At 43.9% G+C, this 25796-nt stretch overlaps 1 protein-coding gene across 1 annotated transcript in view; it reads right to left on the bottom strand.

Moving 5' to 3' along the window:
• The window catches only part of LOC138268253 (melatonin receptor type 1B-B-like), a 128111-nt gene that overhangs the window by 79181 nt on the left and 23134 nt on the right, over positions 1–25796 (bottom strand). The window lies entirely within an intron of this gene.

Here is a 25796-nt window from a genome sequence, read left to right as displayed (position 1 = left end):
GGAGTTTTTCAGTTGGAGAAAAGTGTTCTTCAGCTGTGAAGTACAGGTGTGATTTGTATGCTATAGGTATGGTATCACCTTCATTGAATGTTCCCTTGGTGAATCTGATGGCAACAGCAATTACTCTGATGACCAAGTTTGTTTGCTATCACATGTGTGTAAATGTTTTGCTTCAAACATGTCCTGATCCAATGCTCTCAGCATGAGTGTATGTTTGACTATCCAGTATTTACTTGAAAAGACTGGTGTATTAATTAAATCATAGAACTGTTTTATGTGTTGTGCATAGTCTGGAATATAAATTCTACCAAAGTTGAAAAAGCACAATAATGATTTCATCTTTTTGGTGGTTGTAATTGTGCGCATTTTTCTATAAAGTGGCACGCCAGTCTCTTTCCTTCATTTGATAACTCAAATCCCCCCCATCCCCCCCCCCCCCCAAAAAAAAAAAAAAAAAAAAAAAAAAAAAAAAAAAAAAAGGAGGACACCGAGAAAGGCAATTTGAGTTTTTAAAAATTCAATTTGTAGCCTATTCCGGCAAATCCCACAACAATGCAGCCTACCCATCTTAAATGTTTCATGAGCTGGTCATCCGTAAGTTACATATTATCTACATAGGACACAGCCTTGGAGTCAAAGTTGTGTAAGGTAGATGTTACACATGCTGAGAACAGTCCAGGACTGTTCTTATAACCTTGTGGGAGCCTCCAAATGTTTCTTTCCGAGCCTAACGTGCTAAATGAAGCTAAACCCCTACTTTCAGACACTATATTTTGACAGAGGAACGAACTGGAATTATCCAGGGTTGTTTTGTATGGTTTGCACACTATATTGTTAATCAGCGCTGTGCTGTGTGCATTTTGAATGACAAATGTGCGTGCATGGCTATTTAAGTGTCTCTAATCTAAGACTAGTCTATATGAATGGTCCGGTTTAGCTACGGAAGACAAGGGGTTGTTCATTAATGAGACACAGGGCTCAATTACACCCTGGTTCTCAAGTTATGTAAGTATTTCTCCACTGGCGCTTTAGTCTCATGCTCAATGGGATATTGAAGTTGAGGCTGTGGTTGTGATGTAATGGGTATTATGTGGTAGGGAGAGTCTCTGTCCCACCTCACATGATTGTGAGACAGCGCAGAGACTTGACTAATGCCCAATCTGAAACAGACTTCTCAACACTAGGGGTGAGAAAGATGGAACAACAACATCTTCCTCAAGTGGGAGCTTACGGACAAATTCAGATGGGCAGTCTTTTTCAGCCAAGAGGATATCATAATTTGTAGTCAATGGCTCCATAAATATTAATTTAATCGTGCCCTCCAATGTCTTCTTCCATTTATATTTTTATTTTACAAACCCTGTATGGGGCATGGGGAAAAGACGTGCCTGTCTGCTGTTTCAACCTGTAAAAAGTCATTAGTTGCGGTCACATCCAGAAACTCTTGAAGATTCCAGCGAAATACTGTGATCTCTGCTGCACTGTCTAGCAGAGTTAGTGCCCACTTCCTGTTCCTCAGTAGAGTTCTCATTATGTGTGATATTTCTAGTCAAAATTGCAGCCAACGTTTTCTTTTGAAATTGTTGTTTCTGTTGGGGGAAGTTTCTCTTCCTTTATTATGGAAGGGTCTGAGGTACGGTATGAATCTTTTCTTTGTTTCACGTATTCATTTCATTGTTCGGAACGCTGACATCTCTCACTTTGTTTATCCGGTGAGTCCTGAAAAGAACGAGATTGAGGGTATCAATATATTAATATCTATCAGGAGTTTTCAAACTCTCTAATTCTTAAATTCATTTTTCAGAGGTCTCCGGGCACGGAGATTCTCCTCTTTGTTTCACATGATCTTTATTTTGTTTTGTTTATTGCAGCATTTTTTAGAACCGTCTGCTTGCTTGGTAGAATCCTTATTGGATTTACCTGGTAGTTGTGGTTTAGGTCAGTCTGGCTCCCAAACTATCCCGACCTATACTAGAATACGTTTCAGTGACAATTTTTGCCAGTTCACGCTCCTGATCCTGTGCCAGAACATGGTACTGCCAGCGCTGCGGCATCTCATTTAAGGTTACTTAATATTATTGAGCATACAGTGACAAAATTGCCAATTAATTGCATCCCCAGGTCTCGGGCCGGGCCAGTCCCATATTCATCTTGAATTTGTTTCTACACTTCAGGAAGATGCATAAGTGTCGGTGTACCGTAGTATAGAGTGCAGCAAATGCTGAACCACATGTGGTGCAATTATCCACGGAGGTAACAATCCTGAACGAGAAGCACATTGTGAGAACTGTATGTTTATCTTGGGGTCCCGTATAGAGAAACACTTCTTCCAGAGTGCCTATTATTTGAGCTAACCAAAATTTTATTTATTTGCATTTGTAGGGTAACTTACCCATAATCAAATGCACTGCCACAGGATTAATGCATGCCGTGACTATTTGTGGGTGTGCTGGAGCAGCCCTCGTTAGGGCAGTATTTTATGTTTGTATCACCAACTGTATTAAGCGTCTATATACTTGTACTAAATCATTATGCAGGCAGCGAACTTCTGCTACTGCCATTGTATTACCATTAGGGTGTGCTGAATATGTGGCCAGCTGTGGCCATGTAGGACCTTCACTGCTCAAAGGACCTAATCTAACATTATGTGGAACGTGTTGCAGGGCGCAATCAAGCCAATTTTGGTATTCTTGCTAAGCTAGAGGTATTTCTAAGTATGCATATGCTCTGTATTGTGCGGGTGCATTAGCAGGAGTGTACTGATGAATGGTGTGCATGATCCCCATGACTGCTGGAAAAGTGATCCAAAAGTAAAACAACTTCCGTTCTATATGCTGTATTTGACTCAACTACAAATGTAACTGCTCCTCCCTCCTCTATGAGGCCATCATTTATTAAGTTATTTGTGAGGGGAGCTTCATGTTTGCTGCAATTACAACCTGTTGGGGTTCTGCAATATTTCAAAGCTGTACGGGTCAGAGATAGGGACACCAACTGGGGATTTAATCCTTTTAAAGGTTCAAGCTTGAACAACCTACAACAATAAACAGGTGCTTTCTATCTTTGCTGAGGGTGATCTACCCAATACCACAGATGTCTCCATATAAGGTAATTAGGGTGTCTTTTACCATGTAATGAGGCAGATGCTTGGGAGAACCATAATTCAGTGCCTAACCAACGTTGGTGTTGCCATGTCCTAAAGAGACTCCAGTTGTCGTAACATGACTGCTAGATTTGGGTGGCACCACCACTGAGCGCTGAGGACAGTCTGATTCTGCCCCCCATGACAGCTGTCGGCCTAACCCTTCCGGCCAGCTAGCAGCACCTCACCAGAACCCAAGGGTAAACGTGATTTGTTGCAGTCCTTTGCACATCTTCTTAGATTTCTCAGGGAAACCGTGGTGAAACAGATCTTACCCCTTTCTCCCATTCACACATGTCTCATACAGGAAAAGACAAACAGATGCAGGACTAGGTTCAATTTGAATCAACTGCATTCTATGTAAAATAGCCAGTATTGTGATTATGAGGATGATGAAACTTAAAAGCAAAACTGTGAGTAGGAATGTAAAACATAGGAAAAGTCCCACCATACTGTCACAATAATGGTTCTAGTTTAGTTTAGTTTTATAGATTTATAGAGCGCGTAGTTACCCAGGGGCATCCCAGCGCTAACAACACATAACTACGTGAGGGAAGGAAAGGAGTGAATTAGTTGCAGAAAATAATGGTTTTTAGTTTTTTCCTGAAAAGTCGCTCTGAAGGTTCATGGCAGAGCTCAGAGGGGAGAGCATTCCAGAGGCGGGCGGCCTTGCTGGAGAAGGAATTGCTTCCCCAGGCTCTCTTGGACCGGGGGGGATATGAACATTCCGGAGAGAAGATGATCTCAGGCTTCTAGATGGAGTATAGAAAAAAAATCAGTTTTCTGAAAAAGGTCAGACCCCCACCATGTAGGGCCCTATGAACAATACAAAGTGCTTTAAAATGAATCTGCTCCTTTATAGGGAGCCAATGAACAGTCAAGATAGCCGGCTTCGCAGAGGAATGTTTGTGTAGCTGAATTAGAAGCCCGGCTGCTGCATTTTGCACTCTCTGCAACTTCTTTATCACATAAAGCGGGGAGCTAAGAAACAAAGAGATCCCGTAATCGAGCCAGGAAAGAATTAAGGTTTGAATAAGAATTCTTCTGGACGTAAAAGGTAGAAGATTGAGAATCTTCCTGAGAGCTCTTAGGAGACCAAAGCAGGTGGAGGAGACTTTGTTAGCTTGGAAATCCATAGCAAGTCGAGGATCCAGCCAAAAGCCAAGACTTTTTACATGTGCTTTGGGAGAAGGGAGATTGTTAAATGCTTCTGAAAATGATGAAAGGGGAGAAGCAAGGGGGCATTGCCTAGGACCATGACTTCCGACTTCCCATCATTGAATTTAAGTTTGGATTTAATCATCCAATCGCCAATGTCCTTCATGCAACAAGAGAGATTAGCAGTGGATGAACCTCCAAGGCTAGAGATGGACACCACTAATTGAGTGTCGTCGGCATAGGTAACCAAAGAGAGGTTGTAGGGAGCAATCACCTTGGCCAGCGGGGATAAATAGACATTAAAAGGAGTTGGACTCAGGGAAGAGCCCTGGGGGACTCAACAGATCAGTGGGAGAGTTTTAGAGAAAAAGGTACGATCCAAAACTTGAAAAGATCTACCTTTAAGAAAAGAAGAGAGCCAGGACAGGGCTGAGCCTCTTATCCCTATTTCTGAGAGTCTGCAGCAGAGAAGATTGTGATCCACCGTATCGAAAGCTGCCCTAAGATCAAGTAAAATAATAGCCACATGAGCCCCTTGATCCAAAAGTTGGCGAGCCGACTCAGTCACCGTAAGACGGGCCGACTCAGTGCTATGTTGAGCTCTAAAGCCCATTTGGGTGGGGTGTAGGAGCTCATGGCTCTCAAGATAGCAGGTTAGTTGAGAATTAACATGCTTCTCCAAGATCTTAGTCGAAATGGGAAGAAGAGCGATGGGTCTGTAGTTTTCTAAGAAAGAACGATTTAGTTTAGGCTTTTTAAAAAAAAGGCTTAATAACAGCGTGTTTAAAAGATTGACGAAGGGAACCAGAGGATAGAGAGTGATTCAAAATTTTAGTAAGCGGAGGGACAATAATATCCGATACCCGTAGGAGAACAGATGGAGGGGCAGGGTCCAAAGGAGAGCCAGATTTAATTTTAGAAAGAAAGTTGGCAGTTATAGCATCTGTGAGAGGAGTAAAAGTGGTTAGTAAGATCCCTGCAGAAAGGGGATCCAGGATCTGACCATCTGGGGACTCCTGAGAAGAAAAGGGGAACCCAGAATATATGTTGGTAACTTTATCCTGAAAATGTAGTGCCAGTAGGTTACTGTGATTGATAGAGGCCTTTGTCATAGAGGCAGGCATGGGAGTTGTGGTGAGCTCTTTAAAAATTTCTTTCTGAGAGCAGGAGGAATTCTCTATTTTACAACCATAATAAGTGGACTGGGCAATTTTAATATTATGGTGGTATAGTCTAATAGATTGTCTATAAATTTCTCTAGCAGGGAGGCTGTAGTTCTTTTGCCATAACCTAACTTTTTACAATCTTCCTCAATTCAAGAAGGGAAGGGGAAAACCAAGGTTTGGGCTTGTGAGAGGATTTTTTCGCTCTGGGTTTGACAGGCAGAATGGCATCCAGGGAAGAAGAAATCCATTTGTCAAATGAATCTACAGATTCTAGAGTGAAGAGATTGTTGGTCATATGGAGGGCCCAGAGGGCATTACGCCACTCATCAGAGGCCAACTTTGACCAAATACGTCCAGATGTTAAGGGACTGGGATGCAAATCCTGCACAGCATCGTAGGGGAAAGTAAAAGATAGAAGTGAGTGATCAGTCCATACTAGCGGCAGAGGGGGTGCAGCAATGAGGTCAGCAACATTGCTGAAAATAAGGTCCAAGGTATGGCCTTTAAGGTGAGTGGGGCCAGTTACGTGTTGGGTTAACTCAAGTGCAGAGAGAGAGGTTAATAACAATTTAGCCGAGGAACAATCTACGTTATCAAAATGGATATTAAAGTCTCCCAAGATAGTTAGGTTGGAGAATTTACAAATATGGCTGGCTGCAACCTCAGGTAAAGCATCCAGAAAGCAGGTACCAGATCCCGGAGGCCGGTAAAGCAGGATTCCAGAAAAAGTAAAGGTAGAGGACAGATATAGTGAGAACAACAAGCTCTCACAGTCCGGGATATCAGAGGGTGAAATAGCACACTTAATGGTGGTTTTATGAATGATGGCTATGCCCCCACCTCTAATAACGGGTCTATGCAAACGTAGCATAGAATATGTAGAAGGCAAAGAGTTACAGATATCCACTGTGGAATCATCGCCCAACCAAGTTTCAGTAAGAAAAAGGGCATCGGGCAAGAGTTCTTCTAGAAGAGTATAAATGTGTAGAGAGTGAGCTGGTAAGGAGCGGCAGTTAAGCAACAGCATTCTGCCAGATTGAAAAGAGGGGACATCAGAAAGTGTAGATGACAAGGCAGTCCATGAGCAATTTGAGCATGGGAGGGGAATGAAGGGCCCAGCAATACTATAGGAGGATGGACATGGTCCAGTATTTCTGAGTGCCTGTACCTGCAGAGAAGTGTAGACTAACCTATTGGAAGTGGAGAAGGCAGCACCTCTGGGCTCTGGGCACTCCAGAATACCTACCTGCACTACTAATAGTCTATACAAGAGCATGACAGTGTAAGCCCTAATCTGCCCACCAGGCCCCCTGGAAGAAACCCCTCCCTGTGGTTGTATATAAAGAAGAGGTTGGTTGATCTACAGAGAGCCCTCCCACATACAGACAGAGGAGGAGTCAGATCTTGGCAGAAACTGCAAAGTCGGCGTGCAACATTTGATGGCAACTGGTTGGAAATCCCCTCTAATGTAAAGGGGGAGGTGAGGTGTTTTATAACAAAACATCAGATGTTCTAACAAACTGCTCTGACATGACAACATATATTTCTAAGTATTAGAGCTGGGGACATGATGAACGCTCTGTGCAGGTAGTAACTCATAAACATATCACGTTCAGCCTTGGGTAAAGAGCAGTGTGAAAAGATTGTACAGGGTAATGAACAACAGAATTCTGTGCATAGCAACAACTAATAAAATAATAAAAACATCTCCACTAAAATGAAGCCTTTGCTAAAATAACAGAAAACATAAAATGCCATGAATCTCGGTAAAAGGGAACAAGCTGCAGGCCTAAGCTAAAATAATGTGCCAGTGTACTTGCTAATGTAACCTCATGACCCTTCCATGTTATTTGTTGATTCTGCATAAACAAGATTTGATACAGCCGAACAGGATTTCGGGTGAAATTTATTTAAAGATTTTATTTTAACATATACTCCTATCATTCTGTTGAAACTCTGACTATTTGGATTAAAAATGAACTATCTATGTGGGAATCCTCCCTCTACCATCATCCTTTAGCGGTCCCAATCAACCCAGCACTAAGTGGGAGAAATGGTTGAGTAATTTCAACAACTGCAGGATGGCTATTAATGGAAATTATTTTCCACCTGAAAAGAAAAGCAAAGCAAATTTAATAGGCACAGATACAGAAGATATTTTTGAGTACTTGCCTGCAGTAACTCCACCACATGGAGTAGACAGTGGTGATTACGATTGTTTCTTGGAGGCATTAGACAGACTAAAAAAAGGTTTACTGAAGAACCACATATTGTTATAGGAAGATTTAACTTTAATACTAGTCATCAACTTGTGGAAGAATCCATTGATTCGTATGATTCTGTGTTGAGAATATTAGCTGCCGACTGCGAGTTTGGTGCGCAAGCGGATACATATCAGTTGATAATATATTCCTCTAACCAAAAAATAAATAAATATATATATAAAAATCAAGAGCAGTTTTTGCGTCAACGTAATCCAACATTACAAGAGGCAATTGATATTGCTGAAAGTGTAGAACGTTCTATTGATTTGTTTAAAACTATTAATGTCGAGAGTGCTCCCATGGGTGTTGCGTTGAAAAGTCCTAGTCATAACAAGCCAGCAGCAGTTAAAGGGAAATTTCAGAAAACAAACACACCAACAGTTGGACTGAACAATACATTGTTATTCAATCATTGTGGTTCAAAAATGCACTCAGACCAATTTAAGGCTTGTCCTGCAAAGGGTAAAGAATGTTAAAAGTGTAGCAAAGTTGGATATTTTGGGGACTGTGTGTGAAGAGTGTTTTGAAGAGAGTGTCTAGTGTGCAAGAGAATCTCAAGGAAGAGGAAGTATCCATGGAAGATGTGGCCTTTTGAGTAAGGCAACATGATTAGGCAATGACAAGGATACTAGAAAAGTGGAGAATGTTTGTAATATTAAAGAGTTTGATGAAGTGGTGGATTCAGAAGCGTACATACCACCTATGTGTGAGATCAACTGATGTTAGGGTACAAAATGTTATGGCTGACTGAGGATCTCTGTATACTATTATTTCGGACTCCTTGTTTTGTGAGAATTGGGTAGGATAAGACTTGGAACCTACTGATGTGAGAGTGTTGGAATTTAGGGGGCTAAAGAGATTGCCATACTAGAATATTTTGTATCACAAATAAGTTTCAAACATAAAACTATCATTGTTAAAGTTTATGTGGCAATTGATGGATTGCAAGTTTTAAGTTTGAAACATCAAGGAAAGTTTAACCTTACTTTGAATCCAAATGCAGAGATACAAGTGTGTTTGTTAGAAGACAAAATAAGAGTGCAAAGTGTGTTGGCAAAAGATAAATTAGAAACTCTTCTCAATAAACATAACAGTTTATTTCAGAAGGTAAAGGGATTTTTGCACCAGATTCAACTCAAGTAGGATGCTGTACCTACTAAACACAAACTAAGATAGGTTCTATTATCTGTGTGAAGTGAGTGGTCTAAATTCTAATGTAATTGAGCGGGTGAATGGGTTTCTCCAATCTTTTTAGTAAAAAATAAAAAAAGGAATGGTGAGCTCAGGATGTGTAGCTTGGGTCAGTCAAACAAATAGCTGTGGACTGCCTTCCTTTACCCAAAGTCCATGAACTATTTGCAATATTGGATGGGGCAATTTTTTTTTCACAACTATAGACCTTAAGGCTGCTTATCATTAGGTAGAGTTGACTAGTGCTTCTAGACAAATTTCTACATATATAACATCTGATAGGGCTTTCAGATATGTTAGGATGCCGTTTGGACTCATGTCTTCAGCATCAGTATTCCAAGAACTGATGTTTTGTGTATTCAAAGATATTGATGGGGTAGTCGCGTTCCAGGGTGACATTTGGTGTATTCTAAGACAGCTGTTCAACATCTAGAGATGTTGAGTAGAGCTTTGACTATACTGGAGGAAAAAGGCATGATAATTTGTCTTGACAAGTATGAGTTATTTGCCGAAGAAGTAGAGTATTTGGGACATACTATTGTAAAGACTGATATTGCCCCAAAAAAAGACTTATTGGATTCTATCCGCAACATGAAAAATCCTGACAACAAAACAGCTTAAATCATTCTTGGGCTTAAGTGAATAATACTCAAGATTTGTGCGAAGGTTTTCTGATGTTGTAGTTACATTATGTGCATTATTTAAAAAAAAGCACAAAAAAAAAAAAAAATGCCAAAATATTTTAGAAGCAGCAATTATTGAGTCCAAATCCATTGTTTGCTCACAATACCATGAGAGTAGTCACTGTAGATGCAAATATTGGTTTAGGGTCTGTGTTAGGTCAAATTGAAGATGGGGTGAAATGCACCATTGCTTTTGCGTCTATACCTTTAACACTTTCTGAATCCAAATAGTTCACTATAGAACGTGAGGCAGTGGGGTGTACTTGGGCAGTGGAACATTTTAAAACATGTTTGTGGGGGTAAAGCATTCCAATTGAGGACTGATCATGACCATTTGATTTAGTTATTTTCAAAACAATGGGATGGCAATAGCTTCTTCCAGGTTAGTAGGGTTATTGTCCAAACTGTACAAGTACAATTCTACATATATATATATATATATATATATATATATATATATATATATATATACACACACACATACACACACACACACACACACACGGTACTCAAAATATAAAAGCTGACTGTTTATCTAGGTTGTCAGGTGAGATTCAGATGTCTAATATTTCTCTTTCATTGGAAGAATGGGTAGTGATAATTTTGGAGGATGTAGTATTAGCAGTTGGGCACATTTTATCAGAAGAAGAATGGTCACAAGCTTTTTCTAAAGATGAAGTACTGAGCTTAAAGAATATATTGTGGAAGGGTGAAAGGGTGGCAACAGGAAAAACATTTATCCTAAGAACTTCAAGTGTTTTGGAAAGTTAAGGATGAATTATGTTTGGAAAATATAATGGTTGTGAAAGGTGATTGATATGTTCCACCTTCTGGTGTTAGAAGAAAACTTATACTGTTTGCTCATTTAGGTTATTTGGGACATTCCAGCCCCATTAAGAAACCGAGGGAGTCATTTTGGTGGCCATACATGGACCTGGATATTGTCAAATTTGTGGAAAATTGCCTTTTATGTTTGGACTGAGGCAAGGTATTGAAAACTCAGAAGTCCGATCATGTTCATGTTAGGTTACCAGATAAACTGTGGATAAAATTAGCCTTTGACATTTTGGGTCCTTATGAAGGTATTGGAGTTGGGAAAATGTATATTGTAGTCAAGATTGATTATTTCTCAAAATGGGTGGAGCTCAAGTGGGTCACACAACCCAACACTGTTATTGAATTTCTCCAAGGCATGTTCAGGAGGGAAGGTTTCCATGAAGCTATTGTCTCTGACAATGGTACACAATTTAAAAACAAAATGGTTCAGTACACTTAATGAATGTGGGTATTCATCATATGAGAACTGTGTTATGCTCACCAAATATAAACGGGTTAGTAGAAAGGTTTAAACAAGATGTTCGTGGAAAGAATTCAGTTAGCCATTAGAGCGTGCATTGATGTGACAAAGCAAGTAACTGATTTACTGTCGCCATATCATTGCATACCACATTATACCACAAAAATCTCTCCTTTTATGCTACTGAAACCCGGGAGACCAAGACAAGAATTAAATCCAAGTTGGTTGTTTTCAAGTCGTGACACTTGTTATTTAAAAAGAACGTATGATGCAGTCAAAAGCAATATCAGTAATCAACAACATAGAAATACAAAAATCAAATGTCAAACAAAAACCACTATGTGTTGGAGACTAAGTTAAGATCAAACTACCTGTACATGTTAAGAAGGGAAGTTCAACATTTTCTAAAGTGTGGATGTTAGACCTGACAGCCTTAGGGAGGTCATCTCCCAACTTTTGCCTAACTCCTTCCATTTTTTGGACCCTGTTTTTGCTGGTTTTAGGACCCTGTGCACTTTACCACTGCTGTCTAGTACTAAGGTGCATATGCTCTCTCTCCTAAACATGGTAACATTGATTCCTACCCAATTGTCATATTTAATTTACCTGTATGTCCTTAGTAAAGTGCACTACATATGCCCAGGGACTATAAATGAAGTGCTACTAGTTGGCCTGCAGCACTGATTGTGCCACCCACATAGGTAGCCTCTAATTCAGGTCTTAGGTCTGCCATTGCAAGGCCTGTCTGTGCAGTTTCACTGCCACTTCGACTTTGCATTTAGGACTACCTGCCAAGCCTTAAACTCTTCTTTTGCTACATACAAGTCACCCCTGAGGTGGGCACTAGGTAAGCCATAAGGCAAGGTGCTATGTAGGTATTTGTGTTTTACATGTCGTGGCAGTGAAAAACTCAAATTCGTTTTCCACTACTGTGAGGTCTGCTCCTCTCGTAGACTAGCATTAGGAACTGCCCTCATATACTTTTGAGTGGTAGATTCTGATCTAGAAGGAGTAGCCCTGTCATATTTAGTATTGCCAGAACGGTAATAGAAAATCCAGTGTCACTTTTAGAAAGTAGGCATTTCTCTTCACTTACTTCCATCTGTGCCTTACAGCCGGTCTCCAATCCGTGTGTGGTCTGTGCTGGTCAACAGCTCCCTTTGTGCATTCCACCCAGCCAGCCATAAACACAGGACACTCATTCACATCTGCATTCATCTGCATGCTGAATGGGTCTCCCTGGGCAGGAAGGGGGCAGGAAGGGTGCAGGGGCTTGCTCTTACATTTCAAAAGGCAAGTCGCCTGCCCTCACACAAAGGACTGCTAACTCCCCCACCCCGCTAGCAGGGATCCTGGCAGACAAGTCTGTGCTGAAAGGGGAACTGGTGCACTTCAAAACCATTCTTTGAAGTTTCCCTCACTTTAATGGCATTTATAGGTATATAAACTAGGTCTCTGACCTCACCAAATCAGACAGTTCTGGATCTACACCTACACTCTGTCAGAGGAACTGCCTGGCATCACAAAAGACTCATCTGGACTGCTTTGCTAAGAAGGACTGCAGCCCTGCTTGTTGCCCTGCTGGCTGTCCTCTGACTTTGCTGGAAGGACTCTGCCTTCCCCACAAGTGCTTTCCAGGGGCTTGGATTGAGCTTGCCTCCTGTTCTGAAGTCTCAGGGAGAGCAACAACTCCATCTACTAGCTTTTAGGTAGTTTTCTGACTTCAACGATGCCAGGAATGACCTCCACGACACCAGCACCAATGCCACAGCCTGCTCCTGCTCTGTGGACATCGCTGCACGCAACCACCACGGCCTACAAACTCAAGTCAGACATTGTCACAATAGCTCTGACATCACACAGTGTGATCGCGACACTGCGAAGTTGACTCCTCACCTCTTGACTGACTTGATGTTATCAATCCTGCCGGGTCACAAGGAACGGATGCCTCACCACTGATGCGCACCAGTTTCCTCCTGCAACTGGATGGACCTGACGCCTCACCTCCCCTGCCTTGCAATACAGACCCGTCGCCTAAACTCCACAGACACAGTAAGGGACTGACACTGCAACAGCTTCAGTGACACCATCTTCACGACTCCGTGCAACGTCTTTGTTTCATTGTTTTCAAAGGTACTATACTTGGGGGTCCGTGTGACCGACGCCTGTGGCGTCAGATTATTAGAAACGACTCTGCAATAGCCCCAGTTGGAGCTATTGAGTTTCTAAGCGCTTTCATAATGTTACTTTTGTACATTGGACTTTCATCGATCTCACCTTATTTAATTCAAATAAATAAATTCTATTTTTTTAAACCCGTGTGGTGTATTTTTGTGGTGTTTTCATTGTAGGAGTTATTGCACAAATACTTTACACTGCCTTCTAAGTTAAGCTTGTCTGCTCTGTTCCAAGCTACCAGAGGGTGAGCACAGGATACTTTGGGTTGCGTTGTGACTTACCCTGACTAGGATTATGGTCCCTACTTGGACAAGGGTGTATATCTCTGCTAACTAGAGTCCCGATTTTTAACAGTGAAAAATTGTAAAAGTAGGAAAAATATCAACTTTGCTTAGCAATGGTACATGGTGGAGTAATCCTCGACTAGCCTGGGGGAATAAGATCACTAATGAAAATGTAGATGAATGATGAACCAGATTTTGCAAGTTATTCATTTATTTCAGTGAGGAGAAATCACAATATGGTTTATGATGAACAAGTCATTTCTAAGAGTTCTACTGGAGCAGAGAAGGCTGGAATCAGGAAAAGGAATACCACATTACTTAAAAGATTTGAGGATTGTATTATGTATAAAGTGCAGGTAGTTTTATATATATTTTTGTTATATTAAGGAGGGAGGTGTGTAGGAAGTTCTTATTTATAGGTCTAAGTTCTATAACCAAGTTTGTTAGTAATGTAGTTATGCCTGCATGATGGTTATGTATATTCTCTCCTATTCAATCATACTTTCATATTTTCAGTTTACATTCTAAGTTCTAGGATGACAGAGGAGTTAGTTGCTGTTAGTGCTTCATCTACATGGATGCTCCATTAAAACATTTATACTTCAACTTATTGTGGTCTTCATTACTTATCACACAGATACATTTTCACTTTCACGTCGCACCAGTTCCTAACCAGGGCTTCAACATCTTGCACTTCTTCGCTCCATCAGTGCGCCAAGGAACCACTTGATTTTTTATGAAGCAATTACATTTTTCAGTAGTTATACCTCTGCTGCTCCTGGGGGAACCACCTAGCTTTTGATTAATATGGTCCACTGGTCTCTAACTAAATCTGGCATCATCTCATTCACATCCTGGTGGATCTCAGCCTCAGAACTTTTTTGTAGTTTTTAAAGGAAGCTAAATCTTCTATTGGTTGCACCTATCACTTATGTTCGGATCTTAGAGATTGAAATGATGGTGGTGGTTTTAGGATATGGAGTCTTCCTGTTGCTCTTGGGTAGAATGCACTGCTTCCGAATTTGGTGGTTTGGAAGCAGTGTCCTCCACTGGTTGCTCCTTGGCACAGTAGCAGCTTCAGAGTGCAGTGCCTCTTGTTCACAGTAGTAGCCTCAGGACGATGTGCCATTTACTGGCTACACCCTTTCCCCTGTAAGGGCGTACAGCTAAAAATTGTGTTTTTCGAAGATGCTGCATCTTTAATTGGTTGCTCGTCCAGCACACATGGGTGGCTCACACAGCCTCACATAATTCTGTTGGTTTTAAGAAGGTGTATCTTCTACTGACTAAGGTTGGGCAATATAAACAGCTCTGCTGGTGAAATTTTGGCCACTCCATGTTAGGCTTGTAATGCAGAGTTCCGGACAATGCCGAGTGGTGTAGGTTTTTTTGTGTCCAGCTCACAAGGGTAAGTTGCCGTCCCCTAGTGTGATTTTCTTTTTAGTGTTGGACTTTTTTTTTTATTATTTTCAAATCTTTAAACAGGTACACAAAAGAAAAATACAGAGCTTAACCCTTCAAGGCTTACGTGACACATACAGTCTGTGATCCATCATATACACACGTCGAGTTAGGAAATAATTTAAACCAATATTTATGTTCGCGGTGTATAACTATTATCACCAGTATATTGTTATCATAGAAAAATAGTTAGAGTACAATAGTTCAGGAGGTTCTCACACCTTCTCTTATTAGAATGCAACCATGAGTGTAGGATATACCCGCCCTGGGATAGAACTATATTATAGCAATGTTATACTAGTGGTAAAATTCAATAATAGTCTAATAATCTCTCACTGTCCTGTTCCAGGTCTCCAAAAGGAGGGGGGGGGGGGGTTCAGATTGTTGCTTTTTTCCCCTGCGAATAATCCTTCCCTAATTAAGCTGGATGAGCGAGGTGGGGTAGATGCAGAAAGGATGTTACAGGGGCTCAGCGGGTAATGGTAAGGGGAGAGTAATTCCGAATAAATTTAGGGGATAATAGCTGAGGAATAGGGGGGTTGTTCCATCATGATATGGAAGAGGTTAGTATCCTGCTCTTGATATGGGGGGAGAACTTAAGTTAGGGGTCTGAGATGTAGGAGTATAAGAATTCCTTAGTAGTAGTAGTGCAGGGAACAAGAACAGGTCATTTGTGACGCTATGTAGAACAGAGATGAAATAATCAGGTGTTAGGGGCTATAATTATCCAATGGAGTGGGGGTGTACGGACCAGACTGGTAAGGTGGGAGGGGTAAGGCTATAAGTATGCTGAGGAGGGAAAAATAAGGGGGGAAAAGGAAGGGAAGGGAAATAGGAATAAAGAAGAAAGGAGGAAGGGGGAGGAGGAATCTAGGTAGAGGTTGGGATGTGAATAAAGAAAAAGATAGCGTTGATAAGGGTGATGATAATTATAGTGACCAAGGGGGAAAGAAAGGATCATAGATAGAAGGAAGAAGTGGCAGGGTTGGGGGTCATAAGACAGGCGATGCGGTGTTAATACGTAGAAGGGGGAGATGATAGGTTAATGAGGGTGTGGATGTAGAGGTAAGGAATATGAAGAATAATGGGGGTGAGGAGATGATCTATCCATGCTAGATTGTGAATGAGTATTCAATAGAATATCAATATTGAATCTGATCAGGGGGAAATAAGAGGGATAGAATGCAGCAGGCGGTGACATTAAATGAATTAGTGGGGTGGGGGTAAGGTTTCGCTTGTGTAGATTAGTTGTGGGCTCTCGCAGGGAAAGCTTAATTCGTCGATTCGAAGAGGAAGGGTGACCACGTTTGTAAAAACACATCTGTTTTATCCTGTAGGTCATATATAAGTCGTTCATGGGAGGCCGCCTGATACATTGCAACGATCCATTCTTCGTGAGAAGGGACAGCTGTTGCACGCCAGTGTCTGAGGATACATAATTTTGCTGTGGCCAGTGCGGTATGCAGTAATTGGCCTTGAGGCCGGGAGAGATTATAGAACTCCCTAGTATCATGCAATAGTAGAAGGGATGGGGTGAGGAGTAATGGTAGGGGTAGCACTTCCCTAAGAGTATTTCCTATTGACCGCCAAAAGGGTTGTATGGGTGAGCAATCATGTAAAATATGGGTTAGGTCACAGTGGGTGTGTGAGCATCTCCAGCATGATGCATGGGGCAATAGTCTTGCTATGCATAGTTTCTGGGGGGTCCAATACCAATCATGTAAGGTCTTAAAAAGACAAAATTTCAGGCGGGCCTCGCAGGCTCCTTGGTCTCTGGCCTCAATCAAGTCAGCCCAGTCCTCTAGGTCATAGTCATTCTGTAGACAAGTTTGCCATTTATTCTTAAGGGAATTAAGGAGGGGTAGTGAGAAAAGGTGCTGGTTCAATAATGCCTGTAGTCCAGATACAGCCCCCTTCAGTTGACCCCACATTTCTAGATATTGTAGTATTAGGGAGTGTGCAAGTCGTCGGGGAAGGCGCCTTAGCCGTCGTACTAGACAGTGCCGTAGTTGTAGATAACGCCACAAGTAATGTTCAGGGAGATCGAATTCTTCCCAGAGTTCTCTGAATGTCTTCCAGGTGTCTCCGGAGATCAGCTGGTCTATCCGCGGGATACCTTTTAGGTTCCAGTCCCTCCAGTAAATATTATCCCCCCCCCATCTGAAACCCTTTGTTTCCCCATAATGGGGCTCGATCATGTAAATGGGGGTCTATTTTCAAGGAACGATGTGCCTGTCGCCAAGCTTTTTTCATGGCTCCAATTATGGGGTTGGTAGATCGTTGATCCACCGGACCTGTATTGTATAGCATCTGGAGGCCGTGTGGGGCATCCGCAAGCGTTCTTTCCACTTCCACCCAAAGCGGTGGGTCTTGTGCATTCAGGAGTAGGAAGACCAGTTGCGAAAGATGTAATGCGGAGGCGTAATGTTCAACTGAGGGGAGGTTTAGACCTCCAAATTCACGTCGGGCTAGTAATGTGGATCTAGGCAGCCGTAGGCGCATGGATCCCCAGGCGAAAGCTCGGATACAGTGGTCTATCTCTCGAAGGAGAGCTAGAGGTATATGTAGGGGGAGCATGCCCAGGACATATAGGAATCTTGGAAGGGTTACCATTCACACCGCCTGCACTCTGCCCCACATGGAGAATCCCAGCTGCTTCCACTTCTCAAAGTCTCGCTTCATATTGTTAAGTAAGGGGTCTAAATTGCCTGTCACTATTTTATCTAAACCTCTATTTATGTCGATGCCCAGGTAGGGAAGACATGAGTGTTTCCATTTGACCGGTAGGCCTTGTAAAGAAGTGCTGACTGTTACACGTGATAGTGGTAGTGCTTCGCTTTTATACCAGTTTATCCGATAGCCCGACAGATGTTCAAATTCCGTTAATATCTTTTTAAGAGGTGGGAGGGAGTTGGGTAAATCAGTGAGGGTGAGTAGAATATCATCTGCATTGAGGTAGATGGTAGAGCACCCGCCTGGGATAAGGATTCCTGATCTAAGATTGGAGCCCCGGATTACCGCTGCTAAGGCCGCTACGGCTAGTAGGAACAATAAGGAGGATAATGGGCAACCCTGTCGAGTCCCTCTGTGGATCGGGAAGGTGTCCGAAAGAAACCCTACACAGTTTACCTGGGCTGCCGGGGAGTCATAGAGTAGTCGTACTCTATTAATGAAACTATTCCCTAATCCAAAACGTTTTAGGACTTCGAAAAGATACCACCATTCTATTCGATCAAATGCTTTCTCAGCATCCAATGAGAGGGCAAGGGCTTCCTCTTGCGAGTCTTGCGCTGTCCAGATAGTGTGAAATAACGTGCAAAGGTGGTTCCTTGATGAGCGACCCGGTACAAAGCCTACTTGAGTGTGGTGAATTAGGGAGGGGATGACTTTGAGGCGTGTCGCCAATTTCCCCGCCAATATTTTGATTTCTCCATTGAGGAGGGAGATGGGGCGGTAGCTTCCACAGAGAAGAGGGTCCTTCCCTGGTTTGGGTAAAACTGGGATGGAGGCCTTATTGGAGAGATAATGAAGGGAGACCGTTTGGTGGGCCCCTTGGAATGCCTCATACAAGGCTTCCACAGTGTGAGCTCCAGACCATTCATAGATTTCGGATGCAAACCCGTCCTCTCCTGGTGCTTTATGATATGATAAGTTGGCTATCGCCTGTTGAATCTCCACTTTACTAATATCACCCTCTAATAGCGCCCTACGTTCAGCCATGAGACAGGGTATATTTGCTCTCTGTAGGAAGGCATCTAGGCGGTCAGTGGCCTCAACTGTTTCTGGGGTGCAGAAGACTTGATAATAGTGGCCAAATTCATACGCAATGGCCTGCGGATGTGTAATAAGTGTGTTGTCTTGGTTGTTTATTGCTGGTATAGCTAGTGTGGGTTCTCTTTGATGTAGCTGATAGCTAGTGTGGGTTCTCTTTGATGTAGCTGGGCGGCTAGTAGGCGACCCGCTTTCTCACCGTGTTCGTAGTGGCGGCCCTTCAGCTTTTGTAATGCATATTCCGCCCGTGAGGTATAGAGTGAGTTGAGCTCCATTTTATCTTGCTCTAGTTGACTGCGTTTTAATGAGGTAGGGGCTCGAGTGCACTCCCTGGTGGCGTGGGCTATACTATCTTCTAGCTTGGCCTCTTGGTCTCTCCTTCGAGCATTGGAGATGGCAGCATCTCTCATTAGCTGACCTCTAATAGTTGCCTTTGCCGCTGCCCATAGAAGTTGGGGTGAAGACACTGAGCCCTTGTTGTATATGGCTATATGAGTTAAGTTGTTCTTTTCCTTTCGGGGTTCGGTATCTGGAATTGGAGAGGAGCCAGGGCTTACGACCAGGAGTGATCATTCCGACTTCCAACGTTATTAAGATCGGGGAATGGTCAGACAATGCGGCCGTGAGAATTTCCGACGTTCGTATCGATTGCACCATCCAGTGATTGATCAGGAAGTAGTCTAGCTGTGATTGAGTCCCATGAACCGAGGAGAGAAAGGTATATTCGCTGTCAGAAGGATGTGATAGACGCCAGCAGTCTAGCAGGCCATGATCAGAAAGGATATCATGTAAAAGAGCTCTGTCTGCATTGCTGCCTGTATCAAGACCGCTTGAGCGGTCAAGGATGGCATCTTGAACAATGTTCCAGTCTCCTCCTAATATATATTGTGAGGTGCCAATCTGTGTTAATAGGTGATTGAGAGAGAGGAAGAAGGGGCGTTTAGAGCCTGTGGGAGCGTATATGGAGCCTATACAGATTGTGGAGGGGCCTACCATAAGTTTGGCGAGGACGTAATGTCCTTCTGGGTCATGCCATGTTTTGAGTAGCCGAAACTGTAATGAGCGACGAAGGAGAATTGCTACCCCGCATCTCCTCCCTGTGTTCTGTCCTGCATAGGTGGCAGTCTACTGAAGAGCACTTTGCCCACCCAATCACTACAGAGTTTTTCGGATTCTGCTGAGGAGAGGTGCGTTTCTTGCAATAAGGCTATATCAGCATGTTTGGAGCGGAGATAGGATAGTACCTTCTGCAGTTTGATGTAGTGGGTCATACCGTGTACATTCCAGGATAGGACTGAGTGGAGTTGTCGATCCCATGGGTGTGTGTAGGTGGGGTCTCATCTACGAGATGTACCTGATTTTGTTTGGCGATGAAGAGAGAGAGAGGGGAAGGGTAGGGAGGGGGAGTGTCCGGTGTAGAAGAGCTACACCCAGACACGTGCTGGTGAATAAACTGTGAGGAATAAGAAGTGTGGTGGAGATAGAACCCTCGGTCACAGAGGGGGAGGGATAAAATAAATAAGGACAAGACAGGGGAATATCAAATATTATGTAGCGAATAATATAGGGAGATATGAGGGAGGAAGAAATAGTATCTAGATATGTGGGAAGTGGCTGGTGTTCTAAATAAGTACAGGGGTGGGGAAGAGGGTGTAAAACTCTGGGAATAAAAAGCCGGGATGAATAATGTTGGGAAAAGGGGGAGGAAAAAGAACAGTAGCGAAAAGTAGCTCGCTACCAGAAGTCCTGTTAAACTGTGGGTCTGAACCTGTAGGGCCTGCGCGCCGAGAGTGTATTGTTACAGGGTGATGTTAAAGTGAGGGGATTGATGGTTCATAGGTAGCCTTAGAGGTCCGTCAGGCAGCCTCCTTGTTACATGTGTTTTGTATGATTGGGGGGAGGGACACTGAAATTGATAGATATGAGGGCCGAGGCTTGGAGAAATGGAGATGGTAAATCATGCAATATATCTTATATCTTTAAATATGTGCGGTACATGGTATGTGCGTAGCTAAATATTGTAGAGTGTTGAAGAATGTGGCGGATAGAGTTGTATTCTGTGTGGGTGCCCAGATAGAGATTCGGAGGATATAGACCCAATGCTGTAAAATACGGGATGAGGGCAGTGTTGTCATTGTCTCTATCTGAGGGAGTTAGTGCCTAATAAGTCAGTTTTAGCAGTTGGTGGTTGTGCCCTTGCTGATCTATTCTTCAGGAGTCAGTTACAGGAGGGTTAGCCGTTGGCTTCGTCTGGGGGGCGTGTTTAGGGAGGTCAAGTAGGTCTCCAGGAACGTAGTGCAGATGCTGGGGGTTTGTTGTACTAGAACCCTGCATACTCTTCCCATCCTTCATATCTGGAGGGGATGATTGGCTGATGTAGGATCGGCCTTTTCTTTAACCTGTTTGTAAAATAACCTTGAAGGAGGGGGGTGCGGTGTGGGCTCGTCAGGGGGGTGGGGGGTAGTTTTAACCTTGTAACGATTATATCAGGGGGACCTCATTGTAGAAAAATAAAGAGTAGAATATGCAACAACAAATTAACATGACATTTACAACCCCTGGAGTTACCTCCATTTGTCCAATCAGAAGACATAATTGTGGCCCTAAGCTGATCTGGTAGCAGCATCGCCAATAGATATCAAACGTTATGGGTCTTTCACATACAGTAGGATGAGGCTGGGACCCAAATCCCACCCAGATCCCCTCCCACCAAAAAGGCAGTCCTCAATTAGATTAAATGGGTCTGACACTTAGCTGTTCGAAGGTGACTGGTTTGGATCCAGCATTTCTCCAGGGCTCTTGGAGTTCAATGTCCTGGATGGTCATCAAATGATGGTTTCAAGGGGGAACGGGATTTGTCTCTGCCCATGTCCTGGGTGTGGTCAATTACTGCCTGCAGGACATGTTCACGAGTGTCTTGGGATTTAGGGGGACGTTCGTACATTCTGCCTCTTTTGTGAAGATGGGCGCTGGGGTTGCGACCGCAAGGTTGTGGCGGTGAGGGCGTTCCCAGTCTGGAAAGAGTCAGGGTCTATGTGTCTAGGTGAGGTGTCCATGGGGTGTGAAGCAAGGTCACTCAGGAAGGAGCTAAGGTCTTCTGGTTCAGTGAAGTCTTTGGATTTGCCATGGTAAGTGATCCACATACGCGCTGGTTCGAAGAGGCCATATTTAATGTCTAGGTTCCTGAGTTGCGGGCGAAGAGCAAGAAATGCCTTTCGTTTTTCATTTGTCAGTCTGGAGAAATCCGCAGCTACTCTGATCTCATGACCTTCCAGGGAGACCGGACCTTGTGTTTTGGCTGCTGAAAGGACCTGGCTGGCTTGCTCATGGCGTAGGAAGCATGCTATGATAGGACGTGGTTTGTCAGAGGTGGCTTTATGGGGTGCGACGATCCTGTGTGCTCTCTGGAACTCTGGTGGTGGTAAAAGCTCTATACCGAAGAGGTCAGACAGGAGTGATTTGAGGAAGGCCTTGATATCAGATCCCGCTATGTTCCGGGATGCCAAAAAAGCGTACGTTGTCCCTGCGACTCTGATCTTCCAGGTCAGTGACCTTTGCTCGGAGGGACCTTAGCTCTGCCTCCTGGTCGGGTAATGCCGCTACTTGGTCTTCCACAGCTGTGAATCGTTGGTCTAGGGCGTTCGCTGTCTCCCGGAAGCTGGTGATGTCAGCTCGGATGGAAGAGGAGGCTACAGTTAAGTCTGTTATTTTTAGGTCCATTGCCTCGAGATGACGTCCCACCGAGGCAATCTCCTGCAATATGCGGTCTGTCCCTTCCAGTGCAGGAGGGTCTGCTGGCGAGGTTGTGGGGCAGGGTGATGCCGCCTGTGCCGCCATGGTTTTTGGTTGTGCAATGGCTTCTGAAAACAGCAGTTGTCAGGGGTGTTTACCTGAAGATTACCCTCAATGTGTGAGGATCTCCAGAGGAGGGTATCTAGTGAGTATGCGCGTGGTGGGTTCAAGTTTTGCCACTCACAGTCCTCATTTCTATCGGCTATGGCTGAGCAGAGGGTAGATTTTCATGTGGGGTGTGGCAGTCGAGGAGCTGTGCGGTCTGCGGATGACGTTCTCACTTGTCCTCCCGGGCAATCTGTGTGGTCATAGGCCTTGGTTCCTGCGTGGTCTAGTGCCTTGTACTCTATGCCTGGACCTGCCTCCGGTCCCCTCTCAGATGCTGAGGCTATGAGTAAGGAGGCGACATTCGCAGGGGGGTCCCGGAAGGAGGGCCTGAGTACCTACTACATCAAGTAGGGTGCTGTTGCAGATCAGTGCGAGGTCCTTTCCCTCTGCATGTGTTGTCCCGTCGTGGTGGTCTGTCTCGCTACCTCATCGAGGGGTCCCTTGTGAGGATCTCTGAACAGGGCATTAGTTTGTGTCCGGAAGAGAGCTGTTGTTTACATTTGTAATACCCTCTGTTTTTTCCTGCCAGGGGTATGCTTAGAGGTTGTTCCACCCTTTAGTCCATAGGTGTTATGGGGTAAAAGTTCAAATTTCCTCCATAGTGTGAGCCCATCAGTGTTTGCTGGCTGGTCTAAGGGCCTTCTGGTGCTGTGCTCTGTGTTGGCTCTGCTGTCACATCGAGGGTTGGTGTTAAGCCTGGAAGAGCGTGTATATTTGCAGCGCTGCCTGTGGAGAGGCGGGGGGAGGGACGATCCAGCCCCCCCATTCCTTACTGTGCCCCTTGACGTAAGGCTCCGTTCATCCGTTGCCCGCCGTAGTGCTTAGGGGCGGCAACGTCTTTGATCCTTTCCGGCGCAGCTCTCAAGGCCGGGCGTGCCACTCGCTCCAGACCATGGCTCGGCGTGTTCCAGTAGGCCGCACACAGTCCGGCGCGCAGCGCTGCTGTAGCGGCTGTTCTTCGCCGCAAGTCCCAGTTGCCTCTCCGGTCCGCAGGAGGCTGCTGACGGGGAATGGTGCTCCTGCTAAGGCTTCAATCCAGCCCGGCTGGTGGAGCTCTGTCTTCAGACTGCCATTCTCCTCGGCAGCCAGACCACGCCCCCCTAGTGTGATTTTTTGTCACTAGGAGGGCATCCCACAAGTTTTCTCCAGTGCAGGCAGTCGGGGGAGGTCACGACCGTTCGCAGTCAGAAAGCTGCGGCTTGAGTAGAAAATTTACTCAAGCAGCAACAAAATCAACTCGAGAAGCTTCTCCCTCTGGTGCATCACATGTTGCCATTTGCACTGATTTTTCTGTGCAGAACAAGCTCCCAGCGCTAAACGACAGCAAGAGCTGCGTGACATGCCTATATCGGCCATATCTTGTGAAGTTTTTGTGTAGTTCTGCAGAATTACACGCAGTTACACACTGCAAGTTACACCCAGGCCTACTACCAACTGTGCCTCAGTCCCTGCTAGGTGGACCAGATATGAGAGAGAAACATTTAGTTAGTTTTGCTAAGCAGCATCTTCCACTGGTTGCACTTCTGTTACTCCTGGAGGACCTCAAACTCTTTGGTACTTTTTTTGTTCTTTTTGGAAGCTGCATCTTTCATGGTTGCTCCTCAGTTGAATTAATGGACCAGCCTCCTAGGTTCATACTAAGTATCTTACATAAAGCTGTGTTGTTCATCAGCTGCAACACATCTTCCATGGATGTACCGCACGAGAAGATAGGTCTTCTAATTGCATCTCACAGCCTCAGCTAATTTGGAGGACCTTGGACTTAAGCTACTTACTCTCTAATACAAGCTTTGTCTGTGTAATTATTCTCCATCATACCACTGAAGCCACCACATCCACTGGACACCTGAGCATCAGAATATCACAATACACAAGTGTGCTCTAGGATCCCTGCAAAATTCAAAACCTTTAATGCTCTCCATACTTCCTCATAACCCATCATTCAGTCCCCTTTGACCTCCTCCCCACCTGCCATTTCTGTAAACGTAATCACCTCCAACTAATCCCTTGTCTCACACCTCCCTCCATGTCCCTCTTTCAACTCCCTTTACCTTTGCTCTCAGACATTCCCTACCATTCTCTTCTTTTCCCCTTCCGTTCTCATGGGCTGAACAATTTCCATTCTTTGCACTACAATTTTTCCCCATCTTACCCCATCCTTCTCAGCCTCCCTGCTTGACCCATAACTTCCTATTCAACCTCCTCCCCAAGTCGCTTTCTCCTTATTTTCTTCACCAAATTCTCCTGCATCTTAACCTCCCACTTCACCTTCCAACCTGTCTCTCCACCATCTCAGCCCACAAATCTCTACTGCAAATATGAACTCAAACACACACTGACTTTTAAGCAGAGAACCAGAGGACACATACTTCATAGCACACCTTCTCTCACTCCTGCCAACCTGTGTTGCCTACTAGCATCTTATCCTATGCTTCTCCTTTCTAGACCTATGCCTGGCTTACCTACTTTCACCCTACCCCTTCACTCTTTCACCTCTTCGTTCACTGTGCCTTTTCCAGGAGAGCCCATTTACTCCCCCTCCCCCCAACCAAAATCCTGTTAAATCACTCTTAACGCCTCAATTACAGACACCTAACTTTGTTATTTTTCCTGCTTATCTTCAGAGACCCATACTCCATAACTCAGCCTTCACTGAAGCCTCCCTCAATTCCATTACTACCAATCCATTACTACCATGACAGTGGAGCACAGCAATGTACGCTCCTTTGGACAACTCAACATCTCATTCAATGAGCCTTATGCATCCTAAAGCAACTTCTCTCCTATTAAACTTTGAAGAGGTAAATCTGCAGCAGCCAATAATTCACTCCACAATCTCTGTTGGACAAACGACCTCTAGGCTCAATCTTTGCACCACCTGGATAAACCACCAAAACTTCAGACCAACCACTGGTACAGACTACTGAAATTATCCTGAAACCAAGAACCATTTGAAACCTCAGAAAAATTCATCGTCATGGCAGTGTTGTGTAGCCATTTTAGTTATAGCTTCATGCATGTTATTTTAGCACACTAGGCCTGCCGCTGTGCACTTTAACCTAGATATATTTTATTTGGCTTTGTTTATTATTTTAACAATAGCCACTTTTGCAGTCTTGTTTTATTGTCACAATTCTAATTCGGTCATGCTGTATCGTCCTGGTAATTGCAGTACATGCTTTGTTATCTAAGATGCAGTCGCTTCATTAAAACCTTATTGAAACATATACTGCCTCTGTTTGTCATTGTGTATGTGAGACTAATGTAACAGAGAAACGGATAAGTCCTGAGTAACCACGAT

Source organism: Pleurodeles waltl, chromosome 12 (assembly GCF_031143425.1).
Source record: "Pleurodeles waltl isolate 20211129_DDA chromosome 12, aPleWal1.hap1.20221129, whole genome shotgun sequence".
Classification (NCBI taxonomy): Eukaryota; Metazoa; Chordata; class Amphibia; order Caudata; family Salamandridae; genus Pleurodeles; species Pleurodeles waltl.
Note: the sequence above shows the minus strand (reverse complement) of the source record. Positions and strands in the feature narration are given on the sequence as shown.